Below are 12,217 nucleotides of genomic sequence, written 5' to 3' on the forward strand. Positions count from 1 at the left end.
ATTTCTACCTTTAATAACACATTAACTTCGTCATGAGAAGATAAATGTAATATCTTTATTATCCTAAAACGTTACAAATTAAATCCTTATTCCACTCTAACTTTCTCCTTATCAAAAAGAATTACTTTTCTGAAAACTGTTGCTGACTATATTTAACATTAAAAAAAAACCGTTTCTAAGGGGGAATACCACAAATTATATTTTGAAAGTCTACAAAAAGTATGAAAATTAGTTTTTAGCTCGTTTGATTGGCAATATAGTTTTAAATAATGCTATGAAATGTTGATTTCAAATAGTGAATAAAGAATTCATTAATTGATTACATGTGTCTCCAAATGGACATAGAGAATCAAGATAAGTTTGCTCATGTTGAAAAACTTCCATAGGAAAAGTAAATGATAATTACTTCGCTCATTAATTGGTGAATTATAAGCTAAAATGAGTTTTTATTTTGGGTTTTATCACTTTTTCAATTTAATGTTAAAAAAAAACTAACAGATAGGGAAGACGCTTTTTTCTGTTTAAAAGACTCGAATGTTTCAAATCTTTTAAACAAACAAAAAAGGTATGCCTAAAACTGCCACGTCCCCTGCAAGAAGAAAAAAAAAAAGAAACTATCAAGGCATTTATTGTTAAGACAAAGCACGAAAATTGTAAAACCTATAGCCAGTTTAAATAATGTGAGTGCATTACATGTAAACTTGCTGTTTTTATTGTTCAAGGATTTAAATCTTCTGGTGCGTTTTATTGTTGATGACTTCAGTTTTATAATGAACTTTTGATTGTTTCATTTAATGACACAGAAAGTTATGAATTGATCTTTGACGTTTTTTCATAAATCTTATACCAAATTGTCCAAACAAAAGAACAAGAATTAGTTTTACCTCAGAACTTAATTATAATTTGTGACTGTTGTCTCGTATTTGAAACGTTCAGATCTGTTTTAAAACTCTCCAAGTCTTCTCTGGGACTGAATGAATATACTGATGGATTCATTTGCTTTGAGAAGTTTGGGAATTTAAAATGTATATTTCGCTCATATCAACTTGATTCACTGCGACAAATGTTGAATTAGAAAATGCACAACTAAGTCTGCGCTAACTGCAAAAACTTCACGACAGACGTTGCGCTACCAAATAATAAACTTTAATGATGAGGAAGCTGATCTCGAATAATGTACTGCTTAATATGCTGGCATGGTTTGGTTTCAGCTTTTTAACTTTTTTTAATTTTATTCAAATTTATGTTTCTTTTTTTTAATATTTAAAATTTATTTCTCCGAAACATAGTGATATTTAAAAAATGATGTATTGTTAAACATTAGTGTTAATCTTTTCAAAATACAATAAATTTTCTATATTTAAGGGAGTCATATACTCTGATGTTAAAGTTCTGCTCCAAACTCTTTATTTTTCGAGTTTTTCAGTCATTGAAAGAAGTCTTTTAAAATTTTATATATATAAGTTATGATTTTAATTGAAGGGCTCGAATGATTTTTAGATCCGAATGAGAATACCTTAATTTACGTGTCTTGAACATGTGTAAAGAGTTTCATGGGTTTTACATCAGTATTTCCAAGTTATTGTGCTTAAAAAAGCAAAACTTGAAAGTCAAAATAGGATAAAGCGTTCAATGCCATTCTCAATTGTTATATATTTTATTTCAATATGAAGCCATTATATATTTTATTTCAATATGAAGCCATTCTTTTTTTTTTTCAGTTCCTAAAAAAAATTTAATATTTGTTGATGCTTCACCAAATGTTTTTAAAAATTTTGTTCTTCTTTAAATTATTTGAAACGAAATTTAAAAACGCCGAAAACAGAACGGTAAACCATTTGCTAACAATAAAAAAACAAAATAGTTGGTTTTTTTTCATATCTTTTAAGAAAATAATGAAGTTTACGCTTCAGATTTTATGGAAGATGAACTTGTTCAACAACATTCATGACAAAATCCTCCAGTGATTTATGTTTTTTAATCAGCAGCTCAGCTTCGTTCAATTTACGACAGCTGAATTTTCAAATTTCTCTCTGAGATAAAGTTATGATCTAATGAAACTTTGAAAGAACAATCAATTGTTGGAGTAAGAAAGTCAACTAATTAAGAATGCATTTTTGCTGATAAAAACACTTTCATCTCAAAAGCTTAAGCACGTGAGGGAGATAATGGGACGAAAGTAACTGTAATATGCGGAATGGTAAAAACTAAAACTCAATTAAACTCTTTGCTAAAGTTACGGATCCTTAAAAGTATTTGATAGATGACTAGCAATCCAACCAGGTAGCGAAAACAAGTTTATGTTACAAATAAAATACTTGTTACTGAGATCTTATTGAAGCTTCATTTGATAAAATTGATTATAAATTAGTGAGCTTGAGATCTCTGGATTATGCGTTTATCTCCTAATATCTACATATACTATTAATAAAATTGGTAAGCAAAACGAAAAGCAGGATGATCTTAAAACATATTTCTTTACGGAATTAAATGAAATATAATTTGTTTATTTAACAGTAAAAAATTGTTTCCATATTAATTTCTAACTCTCTCTTCATACCAAATGAATTCCTCGTTTAAAAGATATCTGCCTGCATTTAGCATTTAAAAGGAACAGTTCATACAATTTTGAAAAAAAAGACCTTTAAAATACTTCAGCTTGAATTTACACCTCAGAGAAAGGTATGGTAAACCGATCGTCATTAATGTTGAAGCATTAGCATTTACTTTTTGTATCTCTTTTAAAAGCTAAAAGGTTTATGCCCCAGATTCTTTAGAAGATTCGTTGCAAAAGCCTTTTGTGACTAATGCTTTTCAAAGTAATTTTCAGCTAGGTTTACTTGCGGCAGTAGTCAATTAGTGGTATAAGGAAAGTATCTAACATTTAGTTCTATCATCTAGAAAGTATCTAACATCTAGAAAGTATTTAATATCTAGAAAGTATGTAACATCTAGAAAGTATTTAACATCTAGAAAGTCTAAATGTAAATTTTTGATCATAAAAACACGTCCACCTCAAAAGCAATAACTATTGAAATGATGGAATACAAAAATGTGTAATAAGAGGAATGGTTGATTAAACTGTAAAATCCGTTCCAGTGAATCCATAATGCAGTCTTATTGCAACTTTTTTTTGCGCACGCTTTCAACGAGATAAGACGTGTTTTATTATTGCTGCTTTATTAAGTTTTTTATATTTTGAAATAATTCGAAAATGGCAAAATCTTTAACAACTGTAAAAGAACTTTTGGAATGTCATGAAAGTACTCTACTAAAAATCTTTGAAGATAGATTTGATAAATTAGAAAAAAAATTCTACAACGAAATTGAAAAATTAAAAAACGAAAATGCTTTACTGAAGAGAGAAATCGCTGAAGTTACTAAAGCAATGAATTTTCAGAATGAATATTATGAACAAGTTGTTAAGGAATCAAATGACTTAAATGTAAAACTCAATAGTTATAACAAAGACAACAAGAATCTAATGTGCACCAAACTTATTCAAGATAAATTAGCAGAATTAGAAGATAGGAGTAGGCGCAACAATCTTCGTTTTGATGGCTTTGACGAAAGAGAAGAAGAAACGTGGAAAGATAGCGAGTTGAAGATCAAAGAGTTTATAAAGGAGAAACTTGGAATTAAAAACAACATTGCAATTGAAATAGCACACAGAACTGGAAAGAAGAACGAATCTGGAAAAAGAAGAAGAACTATCGTGGTGAAGTTTCTTAACTATAAAGACAGAGAAATCGTTTTAAATGAATATAAAAAAAAGAAAACTATGGAACGAAAAAATATATCTAAACGAAGACTATAGCAATTACACAATTGAAAAAAGACGACTTCTATTTACGAAAGCAAAAGAACTTCGAGCTGAGGGTAAGTTTGCTAAAGTTATATATACCAAACTTGTAACGCGCGCCTCAGAAGTATAAGAAATTCTTTTAAATCTTACTTATTTAGTACACAAAAAATGGTAACAACAAAAATATAAAATGAATGACTATGAATCACTTATTTTCAACTTTAGAAACAAACACATTGGATTTGATGAAAACACAGATCCAGATAGTAATTATTTTAATGACTTAAAAATATATTGTTTTTATCATTATGCTAGTGAGTTAAAAGAATTTCTTTCTAAAAATGGCGATGAAAACAAAAAAATCAGAATTGTCCACATAAATATAAGAAGTATAAACAAAAATTTTGAAAATCTTCGGCATTTTATAGAAGAAACTAAAAACTATTTTGATATTATTTGTTTAACGGAAACTTGGTGTTCACAAAATGAGCTTAATAATAACTCTAATTTCCTTCTTCCTGGTTTTGAAGCAATTTTATTAGAAAGAAAATTGAATAAACGCGGTGGAGGAATTCTGATTTACGTAAAACTAAGCGTTGCAAATAACATTAGGAATGATTTGTGCGTTTCTGATGACGATAAAGAAATCGTTACAATTGAAATTTTAAACAATAAAAGCGAAAAGTTAAAAAGCAAAAGCATTCTTCTAAGTTGTTGTTATAGGCCACCTGATGGTGCGTCAGAAAACTTAAGCTTTTACTTAAAGCACAATATTTTTCATAAAGGTAACAAAGAAAAGAAAAAAAACTTTGTAATTGGCGATTTAAATATGGATTGCTTACTTTATTGCGAAAACAGAAAAATTAAAAGATTTTATGATGAAATATTTGTATCAGGAGCAATACCGCTTATCAACCAGCCTACTCGAATAACAAAAAACTCAGCCACCCTAATAGACAATATTTTAACAACAGATGTATATGACAATGACATGCAAAAAGGCATTATAAAATCAGATATATCAGACCATTTTCCCATTTTTCTAACAATCAACGCCATTTCAACTCCTAACTCTAATAAAAGTCAAACTATAAGAAAACGTATTTTCAGCAAAAAAAGTTTAGAAACGTTTAAATATCAATTATCATTGTTAAACTGGAAGGATATAAATTTTAATGAAGACATAAATATAATCTATAATAAGTTTTTTAATACATTTTTCTCGGTGTATGATGCAAATTTTCCCGTCTCCGAAATAATCCTAAAACCAAAAACCTTAAATAGTCCTTGGATTACCAAGGGTCTTAAAAAATCTTCAAAAATTAAACAAAAATTGTATATAAAATATTTAAAAACAGAATCCCACGCTAACTTACGCATATATAAAAACTACAAAACTCTATTTGAAAAAATTCGTAAAATCATGAAAAAAAATTGTTACTCTAATCTAATTACCAAATATAAAAATGACTCAAAACAAATATGGAAAATATTGAAAGAAATAACGGGGAAACAGAAAACTTGTTTAAATTTCCTTCCGAAAATGATTAAAATAAACAATGTTTGTGTTTATGATCCAAATGAAATAGCAAAAGAATTTAATAAATACTTTACGGATATTGGAAGCAGTTTGGCTGATAGGATTCCTCCTACAAATATTTCCTTTAATGATTTTTTGACAACTCCAAATAATTTACTTTCTCCCCATGACTTATCCCTAGATTTAACAATTGAAGAGTTTGAAAGAGCTTTCAAATCCCTAAAAAGAAACAAAGCACTCGGTGCGGATGGAATAAACGGGAACATAATTATAGATTGCTATGAAAGTTTGAGCGGTATTCTATTTAAAGTTTTTAAAATATCTTTACAACAAGGGGTTTTCCCTGATCTATTAAAAATTGCCAAAGTTATTCCTATTCATAAAGGTGGAGAAAAATCAAACATCAATAATTATCGTCCTATTTCTATCCTTCCTACGTTTTCGAAAATTTTAGAAAAAATCATCTTCGAAAAAACAGATAACTACCTGATTTCAAATAATTTACTATATAAAAATCAATTTGGCTTTAAAAAAAATAGTTCAACCGAACAAGCCATTATTCAGTTTACACGCGAAGTCTCAAATTCTTTTGCTAGATCACAATATACACTTGGCGTTTTTGTCGATTTATCAAAAGCTTTTGATACAGTCAATCATGATATCTTACTTAAAAAACTTGAATTCTACGGAATAACTGGTAAATTGATTAAATGGTATAAAAGCTACTTGTCTAATAGAAAGCAATTTGTCTACCACGGAGAAGAATTGCTTCCTATTGATCTTCAAAATAGAACATTTATTGAAATAAAATGTGGTGTTCCACAGGGTTCTATCCTTGGTCCACTTCTCTTTTTAGTATACATTAACGATCTAAATAAGGCCTCGAACCTAATGAGCATTATGTTTGCAGATGATACTAATTTATTTTTATCTAACAAAGATATTAGCAAACTTTTTTTAAATATGAATAAAGAACTTATACAAATTTCTACTTGGTTTAAATGCAATAGACTAACCTTAAACATTGACAAAACAAAGTGGATCCTTTTCCACTCCCCAACAAAAAACGTTTTTTACCTAATAATTTACCTAAACTTTATATTGATGAAGTAGAAATTAAAAAAGATTCCGCTTTAAAGTTCCTAGGTATTTATCTTGACGAAAATATGACATAAAAAACTCATATTAATTATATATCAACTAAAGTTGCAAGAAGTATTGGAATCCTCTATAAGGCCAGAAATTATTTAAATAAAAATAATTTAAAACAACTATACTACTCATTTATTCATAGCTATATAAGCTATGCAAATATTGCCTGGGGAAGTACAGGTAAAAGTAAGTTGCAAAGTCTTTGCCGCCATCAGAAACATGCAATGCGAGTAATACATTTTTTAAATCGTTTTTCAAACACAAAATCTTTATTCAAAGATATGAATGTATTAAACGTTTATGAACTAAACTTGTATAATACTTTATGTTTTTCACGTTTTGTTGTGTGAACAACCATTTATTAAATGTTTTTAAAGATCTATTTACCTTTAAAGTAAAGAATAAATATAGTTTGCGAAATAAAAACTATTTAAAAGAATCCTTTTGTCAAACAAAGTTAAACAGTTTTGTATAGATTATCGAGCACCTTATCTCTGGAATAAAGTTGTCCAGCCTAATTTAAATTCATCTATCTCTTTTTCTGTTTTTAAAAATAAGTTAAAGAATATTATTTTTTCAACGGATAATATATTGAAATATTTTTGAGATGTTATTCTAACTATTTTTCAAATCTTTTGAATAATATTTTGTTATAAACTGTATTATATGGTCTAAAAGTTATATTGCCCTTACAAAAAAGCCCAGTGAACTTCCAGTGAAAAATTGTTCCAAAACCCAGCGAACTTCCAGTGATCTTTTCCAGCGAACTTCCAGTGATCTTGTTCCAAAACCCAGTGAACTCCCAGTGAACTTCCAGTGATCTTTAAAGATCACTGGAAGTTCACTAGAAAAGCTTTATAGCTAATTTGCTATGAATTCATAGCTAATTAGCTATGAAAGTTAACTTTCATGTTTATATATAAAAAATGGAAGTTTAGCGAATTCGCTGGAATTTTATTTTTTAAGATATATTTTTTTTAAAACGCTCATAAACATTTTAAATATTTAAAACCATGAAGCGCGAAATAAGACAAATTAAGCATAGGAAAAAAAAAAAGTTTAATATAACATTTATTTAAAAATATCGATATTTAGAATAAAAATACAATGTATAAATAATAAACTACCTTAAGTATGAATACAAATTTTCATAAATCAAATTTTTTTCTATTTTAACCATTTAAACAAACAAAACAGAAAATCAGTTATATTTTTATTTTTTTGTTTTGATAGAGATTTAAATCATAAAACATGATCTACAAAAAAATTTAATAAAGCATAATCATTTTGCATAAGCTTACACGAGCTTGTTTGAAAAACTTTGAAAAAAATTGAATAAAAAAAATGTGTATCTTATTAGTCAAGAACCAAAAGGCTGTACGTACATTTTTTGTTTTCGAATAAATGTAATTTGTTTATTTTTCCTGATAATTTATCTAAACTTTTTTAAATTTTATTTATTAGTATATTTTAGTATATTTTGAGGCGAAAAAATCATGAGTTTAGCGGTGTGTTCGTTCTCCACAGACAAGTAATCAAAACAAAAAAAAGAAAAGAAAATGGTAAGTTCGTGAGTACGTTCGTAAGTATGTCTTTTAAATTGTGCTTGACGCATTCTTTTCCGTTTGGGACTTCGGAGCTAAAAAAAAATGATACAATATATAAAGGACATATATAATAATTATATAAAAACATATATAAAATAAACAGTAAAATAGTAAGCAAACATAAAATAGTATAACAGGTATAAACATAATTAACTTTAAAAACCAAGGATAAATTATAAAAACAAAAACATATGTATATTTAAAAATCGATAATTACTTTAAAACAAAAAAATTTGATTGGTGACTCTGAAACATAAACCTGGCCTTACTATTAGAGATTATACGGTAATCAAAATAATTAATACTAAAAAAATATACTAAAACAATAATAACAATTACAAGATTAAAATAAAAAAATAAAAAATAACAACACTCTAATTGTTGCTGTGTAGGAAAGTGAATAAAATGACCTAGGTAACCCTAAAAAAAAAAAACAGTAACCCAGTAGTTATAGAAAATGTAAGTATTAACTTTATAAAATAAAAAAACAATTCTAAAGAAAAACAGTATTTTTAAACCAGAAGTTTTTACAAAATTGACAAGCCAACATAAACTGTTGAAGGTTACATGTAATTTTTTATCACAAATATAAAATGCAACAGTTCACCTAAAAAAAATAACAATTCACCAAAAAAAAATTACAGTTCACCAAAAAAAATTATATTTAACAAAATAAATTGCAGTTTACCAAAAAAAGAACAGTTCACCAAAAAAAAATTATGTAAACAGCTCACAAAAAAAAATTACAATGTTACAAACAAATCATCATGCAAAGATAAAAAGCAATAATACAAATAATAATATTATGCAAAGAATAATTATAGAAGAGTTAAAAAGGGCATAAATCAGGAATACTAACAACACAATCTTCAACCAAAAAAGCTTTTTGTATAATTTGCTCTGCAAAAATTATAGATAGACATTCTGCATAAGTATACATAAAAATATGCTTAGCTGCTTTCGGACTTGTTTTTAAAAATCTAACACAAGCAAAAACATTCATCTCAAAAATAAAGAAATATTCAATACTACAAAATGATCCACAAGTAAGTTTAACAAGTGAGTCACAATGACGAACATTCTTATGACGAATATGGTAAATGTTTTTGGCAATAGAAACTTTGTAATATTTTTGAATTTCAAAAATATGCTTACCTAAATAATGCTCAAAAAACAGTTTCACAATAAGGAATATTATAATTACAGCCTTTATCTAAGACTTCAATTGAGCCAATAATAACTCCTTTAAAATTAAAATTATAAGAAAATAACATGTCATCCAAAAAGTCAATGCAATCTTCATCTGTAATATTAGAATGAGAAGCTTGAATGTTACATGTAGTTAAATATGAAAATCGATCTATTACTTGAGTAGATATATCTTGAGTACCATTTAAAAGAGATAAAATAATGCCATTAAAATTTTCAAACTGATGACAAGAATAAGATAATAAAGGCCCCCATAGACGAGCACATGAGGGAAGATGAAGTAATTGGTGCACATTATAAGACATATTCTCTCTACCATACAAACCAGGAAATTCGTAAACAAATCTATTGATTAATAATGTGGCTTCATTAACAACACTTTCAGATAATACCTTATTATTTAACATAAAAACAACATTAGATAAAAGAATAAAATGATCAAAAAACTGCGGAAGCAAAATATCACATAAAATAACAGGACCATAAAAAACTAAAAAATTAAAAAACTCAACACCTTTCCAATGCTTTATGCAACTTAATGATCGTGGAGTCCGCCTTATATTGCTTGGCACACTAATTACAGATAACCGATTATTTATAACAGTACAGTATCTACGAATAGAAAAAATAGAACCAGAATAACAACTATCAAACCAGAAAGAAAACATAGCTTTCATAACACCAAGCTCTATACAGTGCAAATTATCAACAATTGTTCCATTTACACAATCGAAATTAGGCAATCTTACTAATGGTGAAATATCTGAAAACCCTTCAACCACATTAACACAAAAAAAATCTGTATTGCTTCTACAATTCATATTAACATCAGAAAATGGATAAGTCATACAAGACCCCCTGCCTTTTGGAACTCTTTCCCATCTAGAAGAACACCAATGGCAACCATTATAACCATTAAATTGCCTGCGACAAAAAACCAGAGCTCTTGCAATTGTATCACATGAAAAAATAGATACATGAAAAAAAACACGAACATTATTAGATAAGAGTATACCATTAGTGGATAGGTTAGTAAAAATATCAACAAAAGGAGATAAAAATAATTGTATATTTGGTTTTTTAAAACCCGACCAGAGACCAAAAAACAAAATATTAGTAATTTGCAATGAATATGGAAAACTATGAATTGATGCTAGCAAAGGCCACAAGGACCACTTTGATGATTTGAAAATGGGAACTCCATCAGTATTAACAACAAGTCTAATTGTTGCTTGCCCATTTTCTTCAAGATCTGCTAAATGTGTCCAATTGTTATCGCAAGTATTTTTAAGCTGTTTGTTTATGTTTAAAATATGAAAAAAATTGCATTTCTTATGAAGATAGGATGATGTAAAATATTTCAAACATTTTGTACACTGCTTATTAAGACTTAAAGCAACTTCACAAACATCACAAAAAAAAACTTTTTCATATAACTCTTTTTCCTTCTTAAAAAACTTCAAAAACAAATATTTAGATGTAGGCAAAACACTGTGTGGCAATAAAATAGTTAAGAGAGTTAACAACGCCTCTAAGGCTTCGTAGGACAAATTAAAGCGCAAAACAAAAGTCATTATGCATAAACATGCATTAGAGACATTTATCTTTGAGCCAGGATACAGAGGTGGACTCTCTGAACTTTCATTTTCATCAAACTCATCATTGATTGTTTCATTTTTTGGTTCATCTAAGTCAGATAATTGATCCATAAATTCATCGTCAATAGAATCATTGTCATCAGAGGTGCTCTCATTCTGTTGTTGAGCACAGTTAACTTTTGACATCCTCCAACGTGTTGTTCTTGGAATACTTACTTCCCCTGATTGCCATTTCTTGTAGCAACCAATTCTAGGCATCTAAAATAAAAGAGGCAAGCAGGCAAAATTAAACTTTAGTTAAACAAGATTAACATCAGAAAGAGAACAAGAGAAACTATTGTACTTAACCTAATTGTGCTTAAATAACTATGATGCTTATTTAACAGCTAGTTCTTTAGTATATACAATACAAACTATACTTTTATTTGATGAAAATTTTTTTATCAAGTGTATGATGTATATATAAATATCAAATGCATATATATGTTAAATGAAGGTGTTTAAGCAGTATAAAATTTTATAATTTTATTTAAATTTTATAATTATTCAGAAAATTTAATATTCTTTTGAAAATTATAAAACTTACAAAATATCTATTCTGATGAGTCTTAATTGATGAAATTTTCTGATGTCTTAATTGATGAAATTTTCTGATGTCTTAATTGATGAAAATTTCTGATGTCTTAATTGATGAAACACAGTGTAAAATGAAACAAGTTTGATAAATGATTTTTACTAATTTATTATTGCTATGTTCTTTTAAGAACATTGAGCCCTCTATTTTAAGAATACATTTAAAATTATTCGGATATATACGTGTATATATATGTATGTATGTGTATATATATATATATATATATATATATATATATATATATATATATATATATATATATATATAAATCAATCATTATCTATTATGTTCAATAATCTACAATAAAGAAATTTATAATAATAAATTTTTGTGAAATTATAAAGTTGAATATGTATTCGCTTTAATAAAAATGAACATACTGTCTTTTTTTTAGAATTTTATATTGACTTAGATAATATTTTAAAAGTAGAGTGTTGTAAGTTTATTGCAAGTTGTTTTTTTTTGCTGTTACTAACGTTTTTAGTGATTTCATTGCTATTGAAAACTTCATTCCTGTTCTGGAAGTGAATTGACATTAAAGGAATGATGGGTTTTTTTTTTAACTTTTGGATCAATTTTCTATATCTATTTTCTATGTACCTGCCAAATTTCATTAAAAAATAATGACACGCTCATATTCTATTTTTGCACGCAGTAAAGGTACCAAATATT

General features: G+C 27.2%; 2 pseudogenes; one reads left to right on the forward strand and one right to left on the reverse strand.

The window, feature by feature from the left end:
- The first annotated feature begins 3,214 nt into the window (after positions 1–3,214).
- On the forward strand, positions 3,215–7,317 carry LOC149878186 (uncharacterized; annotated as a pseudogene).
- A 1,592-nt stretch (positions 7,318–8,909) lies between these two features.
- On the reverse strand, positions 8,910–11,387 carry LOC149878187 (uncharacterized; annotated as a pseudogene).
- Positions 11,388–12,217: the final 830 nt, after the last annotated feature.

The sequence above is a fragment of the Hydra viridissima genome, unplaced genomic scaffold (assembly GCF_058129835.1).
Source record: "Hydra viridissima isolate aposymbiotic clone 2 unplaced genomic scaffold, HvirCarnegie_v1 scaffold_15, whole genome shotgun sequence".
NCBI lineage: Eukaryota > Metazoa > Cnidaria > Hydrozoa > Anthoathecata > Hydridae > Hydra > Hydra viridissima.